We start from the raw sequence: 13,102 nt of genomic DNA, 5'->3' as shown, positions 1-13,102 counted from the left end.
AAACAAGCCTGGAGAGATCTAGGAGACAGAACTATTGAAACGCAAAATGAGCTTCATTCAATATGTAAATCAAACTGAATCTGCATTTGCTTTCTCTCCTACAGCAGTCTGTAATTAGGACTATGCTGACTGCCATTTGTTGCTGATTTAGGAGCCAAGAGAAAATCTAGTTAATTCCCTAACATTGCAAAAGCCATACGGCTAAGAGAAAAGTTTCATTTAATGAATCAAAAATATGAACATGGTCCCCTGATGCTCAGGATGCTTTTATACAAAGTAAATTGGTCCCCTTTACATACAGTAACATTTCTGGCTATCTCAAAATCCAGCTAAAGATTAGGGGAGGGGTGAAAATAAAATCGTATTGATAAATTAAAGGTCTGAGTTTGTCTGTCTGAAATCAAAAAATTTAGGTACTTAATAATACAGTGGTTCTATTTTGTAGGTATATGTTCAGTTGCTGAGAAGCTACCATAATAGCTCTGTAATGTATTTTGTTGGGTCTTGGGTATCATTAGTGGATATAACTTTAAGTGTATCTTGAAAAAAAAAGTAAGTTTAGAATATGTAGCCTTTAAAGACATTTTCAGCTGAAGGTCTTCTGTATTAGCTTCTAGTGAGTTGCATGACTTGCTTATAATATGTCTGGAAGGTTACAGTGGCGTAGTTTATGATAACTCAGCACATAAATCTAAAGAGATACTTAGATTTGTTTTGCCTTTTAAATTAACCTAATCAAAACTGTCACCTTTAGGAACAGGGTCTGAATTACCTAAAAAAACTGAAAACACTTAGATCACGTTGAGAAACAGAAAAGCCACCAAAATGGACATGAAAGGTGACTGTATCACACAGCTGGATAGCTCCATGAATAACTTTAGGAAGAGATCTCGAGTCTTTATTAAGAGTAATATTACTCTTTAGTAAAAGTCTAAGGACAGAAGATTGTTGTAAAGATACCAGACTGCCTAGATTTTACCATAACGTGTGTTAGATGTTGTGGAACCAGGCTGTAGCCATCCTTTACCATGCTTCTCTGAAATAAAATTCTCTACAAAATTGGGGTCAAAACTTACAATGGCCACTGTGCAAATATTTTGCCATGTTAGTGGACTAAATAATTTTCTAGGTGCATTTTATTTACTAATTATGCTCACAATAATTCTCACAATAATTTCTGATTCTATTTCTTTCAACATTTCTCAGTAGGTTTCAACTGCCCTACATGAGCTCCAGGAAATTCAAACTAACAGTTAATTATTGTTGCAAAGCAATTAGCCAAGTTTTAGAGAGGAACTTAAAAGAAATCTACAAAAACTATATCACAGATTTAATGCCTACTGTCATGAGGTTGAGACCTGGATTTATATCCTGGAAGTTATAATTAAAATAAACAAAACACTAAAACATTAAAAACACAAAGATGAAAATACATTCCAAATCAAAATTAGTATGTCATGAAATAAACCTGAAACATTCCAATTTAACATGCAATCTGTAAGGGCCAGATTCATCTGACCTAAACTTTACTGAAGCCCATCTCAGATGGCATTTTCTTAGAATAGTTCTTCTTCTGAGAAGCCTAACCATGCAAAATGGTGTCAAACCTCAAAAAACCTTCTTTTTAGAAAAACAGATCAAGATATTCCAGCAGAATACTTCAATTTTAACAAATGACTACCACTTTGTTTGTTTGTTTGTTTGTTTTTAAGCTTCATCAATCTTAAACAATAAGCTTTGTGTCAATTCTGTTTGGCAAGCTTTTCACCCAGAGCTGCCAGCAGTGCAGGGTACTGTGAGTTCATGCTGTAGGTGACAAAATTCAGGAAGATTTCCTCCTCTCTCGCTTGTGCCCTTCCTGCAAGAAGCAGGTGACACCAAGATGATTCCTGAAGTTTCACAGTGAATTATTGCATTGCACTAACATTTCAAACAGCAACATGTAGACCTGATAAGCCTACATGCCAATAATGATATGTTTCGTCTCTTAGGATAATAAACCATTTTAATTATCATGCTATCCCCCCAAATCCTAACAAAGACGTGATGTTCACTTCAGAGCTGACTATAGATTTCTTCCACAAACATTTACGATAGGGAAGGCGAATGTCACACTGTTTAACATCATTTTTTTCCCTATAAAAACCCAGTTCTGTAAGAAGCAGAACATTTACAACTTCCATTGATTTCATACAAATTAGATGTTCAGCTTTTTCACACAATTGCATGTAATAACCGGGTATGTCACATCTCACAGATGCTCTGTTATTAGTCTATGAATAACATCAGTTGAAAGACTGATCTTTACCAAAACTAAATTGCTCTAAAATACATTTTAAACATTGGCAGTATGAATTTAAAGATTTCTCTGCAAAAATCAAATGCCTTCAAATTTCATTCTTCCTCTGCAATCCCAGCAGCTCACAGCGCCAGGATGAGATCACATTCAGATTTCTTGATGCTCCTCTAATCATAGTGATTCTCTTCAGTTTTACTGACTACAATGACATGATGTCCCTTGTGCATGGCTGTCTGCTTTTGATCATTTTTCTTTCTTCTCTCTTAAATACAATTGTTAGTGCTTCTTTTTTCACTCTTTCCTTCTTGCCTATAGAGTGAGTTACGCTTACAGAGGATTATTGCAACATTGCATTAAATGCTTATTACAAAGCTGTAGGTGTAGAGGATTCACAAAATATCACCTTCTCCCCTTGAGACCAGATGCATCAGACACTCTAATCTTTGCTCCTTCTGCAGTAATATACAACTTATGGCTTTATTATTACATGCAATTTTACCACTATACAGTGACATGAATAATAAGCAGCACAATCAGACAGTCATAGAACAAACTACCTTGCTATGAATGCATAAGTCTTGCCACAACCACCTAATTAATCTTGGAGAACCTCCTACACTAGGGGTGACTGTATTATAAATTGTTCAGCTAAATAAGATACCAATAACACTCATGGGTAAGGCTTCATTTGTACTTGCAAATAACTCCACATATATATATATTTATATATATATATATATTTATTTTTTTTTTAATAAAGAAAAACTTCATGCAGCGCCGTTTTAATTTTGGGCAACAGTCAAATCCACAACCATCCTTGACTCACGTACCCATGTATTGTTGTGATATGGCTACAGATCCTGACAATGAGGCATTAACTTAACAAGTTTGAGAGCATCCTGGGGACAGTAGCAGAGTTGCCAAAAGAGGTAGTGTAAAGAAAGTATCAGAATGCCAATGTGGGCATAAATGGCTTGAATGTGAAGTGCAGTCACTGTATCTGTCTTTTACATGTTGGTTTAGCTTTCAAGCTTGTGTACTTAAATATGGATCAATGAATCAACTGGCACAGAAGCTTTGGGAAAACCAGAAAACATTTTTTTGCCAGTTCACCTGAGATGAACTTTGTGCCGCCAAACAATGCCTTGAGATACATTTGGAAACAGTTGGACATTACTTATTCATATCCAGAGAATTCAAGTGTACACCTGCTCTTTTATTCATACAAAATTTTCAGTTAAATTTAATTAAACAATGACACTCTCACCTCCTCTTACAGTGCCAGAACTGCATGTGTCGTGCTGCATGTTGATGTTACGGACTCTGTGTTACAGCTATGTAGAAGTCTGCCTTGTGTTAAACTCTATCTCTGCTCTACCTGTAGGTTATTGGCTTTTGTGAGCCGACAAGATGAAATGTCCATGTGTTTCAGAATATAGCTAAACTAAAAAGATCAGAGGTAAATTCCAATTAAAATACCTCTAAGCAAGGCATGGCATTTAAGCTGAACAACCCTAGGATCTGAGCAGAGGGTTGCTATAACTCAAACATACCTCTGAAGCATAAAATCTCTCTACTTCTGATAGTACTAATGCATTATCAAACAACCCCAGCAGAATTTTGTTACTGTTCTCTTTCTAGATTAGCTAGCAGTAGAGAAAGGTATCAAGAACTCTATTTGTCATCCATTTCCCCCCACACACACACAGAGCACCTTTCTTTCACACACAGAGATCCTTCTTGTGTAAAAAAGCACAAAGCTACTTGACCAATTAAAAAAAAAAAATCCCATTTAGTAATTCTCAGCTGAAAGTAATTTGACATCAAGAAAAGAATATTGGACTAAAATAGTAAAAAAGAAACCAAAACCACCAACAACAAAAACACACACAAACCACTTGTCATTAGTAAGGTTTTTTTCAAGTTACATATTCTGTTTAACTTATAAAAGTAGCTGTTTACTATGGAGGAGCCAGAAGGTTCAGGGACACTAATGATTCATGCAGCATTCAGCCCATCAGTAGCTTTCTTGGTCTCTAATGGGCCTTTAAAAGCCACTTCTTTCATTTTGTTTCATATAGAAACAGTACATATTAATCTCTTCTAATGGAAGATGTACTGACCAAAAAAAAAAAAACCATAGTACCCAACTGGCAAAATTACTTGGGTTTTCTTGACCTCTGAACTGATATGTCCCGTGTGTTATTATGCAGTGTGGGTAGGAAAGAAATTAGTCACTGTGATAGATGTTAAACATTTCTGGCAAAGTCACGGTGAGCTCTCTCACAGAGTTGTATAATCCCTGCTTGTGTGGCTGTGCCTACAAATAGTATCACTGGAGCCAACAGGTCTCCTGCCAGGGATCAGTGCTCACCATGGTTGAGGAAAGACTCTGTCTGGCTCAGAGGTATTTAACAGAATTATTTCTATTTGCTCTGTTGTTTGAGATTGCAAGAAGCAGACTTTTGTTTATACTGGGCATGTTCCCTGTCCAGGGAAAAGTGTCCTTGCAATAAGATGATGAAATAGTAGGGTTTACTATTTGTATGTGATTTATTGCATTTAAATCATGTCACTGCAGGATTGTCTTGAGAACACTGCAAAATTTCCACAGGGTTACATTTCTGTAGTGTACTGTATCAAGGATTAATTAGTTAAATGAAAACAAGATGTATATATTTGTCTCTGAAAAAGATGTACTGCGCAGTCAGCTGGAAGCCCCCTCCCTTCTTTTCCTTTCAGCAAAAGTGGACAGACTGCGGGGAGGATGGGAAAGCTGTGTATTTAGTAACTGCTACAGACTTGCAATCCTTCTTGCCTTCCTACCTCCTGTCTATTAGTCTGGAAGCTCTCTGGAGCTAGTGCTCCCTCCTTTATAACATATTTGATTATTTCTGAAAAAGTGGAGCTGCGATGTGAGTTAAAGACTCCAGAGGCCCCTACCCCCTAGCAGGAATGGCTATCGTTGGGAAAGTTTGGGTGAGACTTTCTCTAAACTGAATTTGAAGTCAGACAGGTTCATCACTCACTTGTGAAATTGCTTTTACGTTCAAGAGGAAATGTAAAAGGAATGGATATAGTAATACTTCTTAAAGTAATGCACACTTTGAAAACATGCTACTGCTTCAGAAACAGCATTGCAGCTTCTGTGTAACATTAACTGCTGTTCTATTCCTCCTCGATCTCTTAGGTTAGGAAAAATAATGTAGGTAGATGAGGACAGCCCTTATTTTATTGTTTAATACCAGGAAAAAGCAAAGCCCAAACAAAATTCAAATACCTTTATCACCCCACAGAATCCAATGTATTCAAGTACTCGAGACAATAACAAGGCAAGCCAAAATTGGAGTAAATTAAACTACAAATCATTACATTCCACATGATTTGATAAAATACTTTTCAACATCTCATCTAGCAACTAATGAGAAATAATAATGAAATATGGTCAAGCCTTTTGTATTTTCTGGTCATTGCTAGCTAGAAGCTTGTCTGAGAGTGATCTGCCAGGCATTAAGGAAATCAAATGTCTTTTCTGCTCTCAGCAATGGTTTCCTTAGTTTACAGCGTATTGAACTATATGATTAAAATAAAAGATTGAACTAATAATTTATTAACCTATACTTAGTGCTGAAAATACAAGAGGGACAACGTGAATGTTCAGTTAGTGTCACAAGGGGGTTAAAAGGAATGAGGATTGATGGGTTTGATAATGAGGATGTAAGAACAAAATGAAGGCCCGCATTTTATAAACTGAATAAGCCCTGTGTGCTACTACTAGATAAGTTAAATAGGAGTGTTTTCTTGCATAGTAATGGATTTACCTTACAGAAATAATGCATTAGGATTTTACAAGCTTCTTCATCATACCTTCTGCCATGAACAGGAAAAATTTTGTTTTCTAAGTTATGGTATTGCAAAGGACTGCACTGCAGTTACTAAAGTATTTTCCCATGCTGACAGTGTCAGAGTTATATTGAGACTATACTATACCACATTTCCTCTCTTGGTAGAGTTCCTGTTTCCATCCCATGTGCACTCCTATTTTACTGAAATTAACTTGCACTAAGGACCAAAATTAACTTGAACTAAGGATCAATAACTTTAACAGCATACAGACAAAATAGTCATTTCAGGAGCTCATCCTTCTCCCCCTGTCCCACAGGCTCAATATAGTTTATACTATTAATGCTTTGCTTTGAAATGAAACCGTACTATTAGGAAGTTTAACTCCATTCTGCTTTCCCCTTGGTCCTGTCGGGGGCCTTCTTACCAAGGTCCTTTATTATGTGTTTTTAGATATATACTACTCTTACATTACCAGACCCTTTGGAAGCTGCAACTCAAGTCAATATTTTGGTGAAGTTTTTTGTAGTTTACGCTAGGTTGAGTTGTCAAGTAGCATCTCAGAGTAACCTGATCAAATTGTTTTAGCATCATTTCAGTCCCTATACCCAAATATATGACAGTTATCCCACTATCTGCAATAATGCATTAAGCTGTAAACCTATCAAACACTGGGTATGGTTCCTTCCCCGTCTCCTGCACTCCCCTGGCTGGCTGGAATGCAGGGTGCTGGGAGATTAACTGTTTTCTCCTTATTCTGAAACGCTGTGAGTTTTCACATGTAGATGCAGGGTCAAGGAAGTAAGCTCTTTAGGTGGAACAAAAGCCTTATGGTACAAGTTTGTTGAATTTCCCCCTGCAGCAATAAGAAGCACCTTTTACATGGCTATGAGTGGAGATGTCTGTGTTCAGGGACGATATGAGATTCACTGCTAAGCTCACCCATAAGCCTGAAGGCAAACCAGTAATGACCCTTGCAGAAAAGGGCAGATCTCAAAGTGCACATCAATACATGGCATGGTGTATGTAGGTTACAGAGCTTGAAAATCTCATTAAAGCTCAAGACAAGGTAAAGACCTGCTACTGTTTATTCAAAGAATCATAGAATGGTTTGGGTTGGGAGGGACCTTAAAGACTATCCAGTCCCAAGTCCCCTGCCATGGGCAGGGACACCTCCCACCATACCAGGTTGCTCAGAGCCCCATCCAACCTGACCTTGAACACCTCCAGGGATGGGTCATCCACAGCTTCTCTGGGCAACCTGTTCGAGTGTCCACCACCCTCAGAGTAAAGAATTTCTTCCTGATACCTAATCTAAATCTACCCTCTTTTAGTTCAAGATCATTACACAGGTATGTCTCCTTGGATCTACTCTGGTTTGTATAAATGCTGGTTCATGGAGGCAACCCTCCCAGCACTCACTTGGCTGTCAGACACCTCCTGTGCAATACAGAATGATAGGTTATAGGTACTGTTGTAAATTAGTCCTCTAAGGTCTTTCAGAGCCCAAGTGTCCTAACAACAAACGTATCAGATGGTCATTAGGTATTATCCTTTTCTTCCTATTGTTTTCAGAAAGCATTGCGGTTTTCTTATTCCTCAAGTCTGGGACATTTCCAAAGAAAGTTTCTATTTTCATAAAACATCATTTTTTAGGAAAGAAATACAATTAAAAAAAAAAAGAAAAAAGAAAAAGAAAAAAAAAAAAAAAGGATCATTTCCTCTCACAAACATCTTCATTAAACCCCAGTCATTTTACATCTGCTCCAACTTTTTTATCTTCTATTACCTGCGTCTATCTGAAGCTGCCTATCTGTAAGTGGCTCCATACACAGTAAGTGCCTCATCTCAGATTGCTTTAACAGTGTCCCCTTTCTCTTAGGCTGGCTCTGGGCCAGTCCAGCTTCTTAGTGCAGCAATTGCAGTTCCAGTATAATAGGCAAGATAAGCCACTATCAGTCTCTCTTACAGCAAAGTCTTCAGTAATTGCTTTACTTTGGAAGAACTCCATCTCTTTGCTGCCCCATATAAAATTCTAGGGACGGGTTTGGCTAAAAAAAATGTTTCCCAAGCACACATTGCATGGCACATTATGTAAAAATATTGCCTGTTTACTATTAATTGGACATAATGACAAGAAAAAAGTCAAGTGTTCTAGAAATGTGCATATGCAAATACACATCTGACAGAATTCATCCTATATGAATTAATTCTTTCTAAGTTTAGTACAAGGGATCCTATATTCTCTTCACTTGGTATTTACACAAAAATATCACAGTTCTTTACTGTATAAAGTAGGTCATTCAGATCTGCTGCTGCTCTCTCCATGCAGCAACAGTTCATTCAGAATCAAAGCCCCACATGTGTTGAGCAAAATCTACCCAATGAAAGCAATGGGGTGAATTCTGATGGAAATTAAACACACTCCTTTTTCCTCTACTGCCAAGTGGTCCCTTCACTGTATGTCAAGGAACTGAAAGCTATAAATTGTGGCTAAAATCATGTGGCTTAAGAATGTATGTGATGCAAAGTTTGCAGGTAAACATATTAACTTATAGGACTGATAAATATAGCTGAATGGTAAGATTTCTGGCATATGAGCCATTTTTATGGTCTGAAACTGAAGTACCAAAATCTACAGAGAAGAAAAAAGTGGTTGGTACCTGTGAAGCAGAAGGAGATGTTGTCAAAAGAAGAGGTGAGAAGGTACTTAGCCCCTGTGGTTAGAAGAAATAGAAACGTATTTATCGCCTGTAGCACACTAGAAGATTGATTACAAGTGTGGAAAAATTACTGTCTGTGATAAAATCAAAGACTTCTGCCACTTGAAACTGATTCATTGATGGCAGTTATTTGCTTCAGAGAGTCTATCAAGGTGCATAACCAGATAGGTTTTACCATCATATGTTCCTTATGAGGGCATATAATGTACTGAATACGGTAAATACATACTCAGTGACATGGGAAGTGGATTATGTGAAAAAAGGTATGCAGATGAGTCTGGGAACACTATATATTCCCTATGGCTTTCTTCTGGATAATTCCACAGAAGGTGCTAGCATCAATTGCATTCTACATCTTTCTTTATGTTACTGCATTTAGCATATTGTTGTTTCAGTTTAAGGTTGTTTAGAACTATTCTTGTTTGTAAAAGCAGCTATTGTTTTGTTAAATGAAAACAGAACTTTTATTCTGAATCCAAACTTCTTTTTCAAAATTGACAATTCTCCTTAAATACAGGTGGGTAAAATCAATAGAATGACTGCCTTAAGAACTCCATGTCTCACGATCTATAAGCTCAAGTGAAATCATTATCCAGACGTCCTTGTGTTTATAATGCAGCTCAAAATAAAACCTCTTAAAGAAAAACAGCATGCATTATAATTTGTTGTTTTCCTATCCTAATACTAATGACTATTCTCCAGTCATTTAAAACAAATATGCCCAACAGGATCTTCATTTTCATAATTCTAAGGTGTGTTTGGGATGATCTTCCCAAGTCTTGTGCTCTTCAGCTGAACAGAGCAGGAGGACCAAGGCAACATAATTTCTTTCTTCACGCATGTCTACCTTTAGAATCCAGTTTGTCACTGTCAGGCTCTCTAAGGAAAATCTGCTGAGAATTAAAATGAGTAGAACGGGACATGAGAACAGCACCTGTACATGACATTCTTCTCTCTAAAGTGGGAAGCTCTTGGTGTAACATGGTTTATGCTCTGGGGCAAGTAAAAACTTGGAAAGATATAACTACTGCATGACATTGAGAGAATGACATTGTGAGAACAGGAAAAACTGGACAGATGTATAACAGAGTAATCCTGGTGTTCCTCCATAAATCCTTATAATACCGGGTTGGATTTTGATCTTTTTATCTCTTATTGCATGCCTTTAACTCTGTCTTTGATTGGAAATTTTTGTTAGGAATGCCCTCTGGTAAAAGTCAGAGTTGTTTTCTTTGTTCACATGTGAGCTTCACCCTGGGGTGTAGAAAATGGCTAATTATCTTTTGGAATAGACCTGATGGCTACTTCAAGGAGATTCCCAGACCAGATTGACTTTTGTGAATTCATCCAGTTGAAGTCCTTTCACAGGCACAGCTCCAACTAACACAAAAGAGTATCACCCAGAGAAGCCTCCAGCCCTAATCTGAAGTAGAGAGGCTAGTTAAGGTAGTGGTTCGCTGACTTACAGTAACAAAATCAAACTGAATGAAAAATGCTGCAACTGCATTACACACAGTAACCATAAAAGACAATCACAGTTTGCCATTTAAAGTATGCTCAAACCTATTCGACCAAATACGTTTTTACCAAGAAGCTTCATGGTGGTTTAATTAACATATGTTGTTCCACATTCAACATAAATCTGGTATTAAAGCTACTATAAACCATTTTTTTGTATGGGCCTCACTGATGTGCCCAACTTTGATGGTGGCAGTGCAAAAATTCAGGGTTAAGGCCTGCAAAACCATAGCCTCAACCTCCAATACTTTTCTGGTACTAATAACAACCATGAAAATTTATTGAGTTATGAGGGTACTTAAAAAACATTAAGTGGAAACCTTCCCAAGGCATAAAGATTAACACAAGTTATTCTGTTGGCTATCACACTGTAGGATGCCTGACTTTCTTCGTGCATTTGAAAATCTGTCAGACTGAACAAGGGTACACTTTGAATATGACACAGAGGGAATAACCTAACAGCTTCAAAAGATCTCGGCTAAATGTGCAACAAAATCTCCACAAGGATTGGCTCATGAAATGCTCTTCTCTACATCCTTGAATTGCAAGTTTGCACTTTAAATTCAAATTTAAAAAATCCTGTAAATCTATATGCATATAACTATATACTTCATGAGGCAAATAAATGCTTACCACAGATGTATGTTTGACGTTAATTTTGTTTACTAGATCCTCAGGAAAGGCTATTTCAAAACAGATCTTTTTTCAATGAAAAACCAAAGCTTTTCCATTTCCTCAAAATAGCTTTCTGACTGCAAAGCCATAATAGCTCAGATAAAGTATATGTGACTGTGTGTACCTATCCTGTAGCTCACAAATAACTGACAGACATCAGTTTGTAGTCCCAGAAGTTATAGGCTACTTTACCCAATAAATCCCAATCAGAATCACCTAATTTTTTCTACTAACTTATTGTACTGCTATAAAGGTTGCATACTATACAAGCTTTGCCATTTTTAGGAAACTGAGTAGTGTTTTAAGTTGTGTGAGCTGGCACCCACATCTTTCTTCAGTTTTATGTTCTAATTTACAGCATTCTCTTCTGAGACAAATTATTTTTGAATGTTAAGAAGCTGGAGTGGCATTTCTGTTCTAAGAGGAAAAAATCTTTGCCAAATAAATGTCAAGGATATATGGTTAAGTATGAAGATATTCCTTGGGAGAGTCCTTCTACAGGATATTTCTCTAGATAGCTAACATTCAAAGCAGACACATCAAAAAACTTCACTAATTCAGACAATTCTTTGCCATAATGTGGCAAAATTGAGGTGGATATTTATACCTGATCTAAATGTTCCATTTATAGATGTCCATGTGGGGAATAAAATAGAATTATCATATTCCCATCACCCCAGCCCAATAGGATGAACCAATGTGCCTTTTATTTTGTTTAAAGGTGATGTAAAGCTAGAGGTTTTTCCTTAACCTTGTATCTGCTTCTTTTTTTTCTCATGTGGAGAAGGATGTGTTACAATTTTCTTATAAGTGTTTTAATGACCATGCTTTAATGTTGTTAAAATATCAGCTTTTAAGATTTCTTTTTTAACTATTTTGGTGAGAGGATTTGGTGTAGTCTTGTAAACCAATCAAGGGAATTCAAGGGAAGATACTACCAAAATCATAAATATTTTTATTTATATGGAAAATGCTCACATCTGGCATTTTAAAATCCTGATGAACATCTACTTATACTAGAAATTTCATCAGAGGTTTCTTTCTTCCATCCTAATGTGACTGCAACACTGATATTCACTTGATAAATACAATTTGGTCATTTATATCAAACACTTGGATATACTCAGTAGAGAAAGTTCCCTGTAACCTTTAACTGACCACCAGTGCTAAAGCAGGAAAGTTAATCCTGAAGTCTCCATCCTGCAATTTGCAGTAGAAGTCAGGATGGCTGGGCTGGTTACCAGCTGTCTCTTTTCAATGAGACAACCATTTGGGACATGATTTTCTGTAGTTCTATACAGCTATCAATTATTCACTGCCACAATGGGCCATTAAAGAACCATCAGTCAATGATTCATGTCTGGTGGTTATTTTAAGAAGTCTAAAAGGAAACCTACAGAAAAAAAAATATCCTCATAGTTCCTTAAATTCAAGAAAACTACTCAAAGGAAGAATAATCTCCAATCATGGAATGAATTAATCCTTTTGTAAGGTTCCCTAAAGTCTATCCGCAGCTACAGGTTAGAGCCAGGCTGGAATGGGAAGGAAATGAGGCAGGGTGTTGACAGAAACGGGATCTGAGGTCTGGCAGAGGATCAGAGAATTGGGCCAAGTCACTGAGTACGGCAGAGTACAAAACATGGTCAGGAGATAACCAGGGTTCAGAAAACTGGCCAAGCTGGGATATTCCAAGCTGCAGAGCCAAAGTAACAGTACCACCAGAGACTGAGTGAAGGCCAGAAAGCTGAACAGTCTGAGTAAGACAGGGCCCGGGGGAAATAGGGCTGAGCAATGTCAGACAACCCGGTCACCATCAGTGAGCAGTGCTTTGCCAGGAATCAGGTGTGAGGAGACGGAGGGCAAAAGCCAAAAATTAAGGTACAGCAAATGGAGGGAGAAGAGACTTAGCCAGGATCTGCAGCCAAGACTGAGGAGCAGAAGACACAAACAAGGATGTGAATGAGAGATGCTGAGACAAGTGACAAGCTTGCAGCAGTAACCAAACTGAAGAAAAGGGAGCAACCGATAGGATTGTCTCATGTCT

At 37.4% G+C, this 13,102-nt stretch overlaps 1 long non-coding RNA gene across 1 annotated transcript in view; it reads left to right on the top strand.

Annotated features, from left to right (window-relative positions):
- Positions 1 to 10,896, top strand: part of LOC121071499 — a 31,955-nt gene extending 21,059 nt beyond the window's left edge. Inside the window, exon 3 of the long non-coding RNA XR_005820635.1 lies at positions 10,758 to 10,896. This is a non-coding gene — a long non-coding RNA (uncharacterized LOC121071499). The remainder of the gene's footprint in view (positions 1 to 10,757) is intronic.
- The last annotated feature ends 2,206 nt before the right edge of the window (positions 10,897 to 13,102 follow it).

This window comes from Cygnus olor, chromosome 5, assembly GCF_009769625.2.
Source record: "Cygnus olor isolate bCygOlo1 chromosome 5, bCygOlo1.pri.v2, whole genome shotgun sequence".
Classification (NCBI taxonomy): domain Eukaryota; kingdom Metazoa; phylum Chordata; class Aves; order Anseriformes; family Anatidae; genus Cygnus; species Cygnus olor.
Note: the sequence above shows the minus strand (reverse complement) of the source record. Positions and strands in the feature narration are given on the sequence as shown.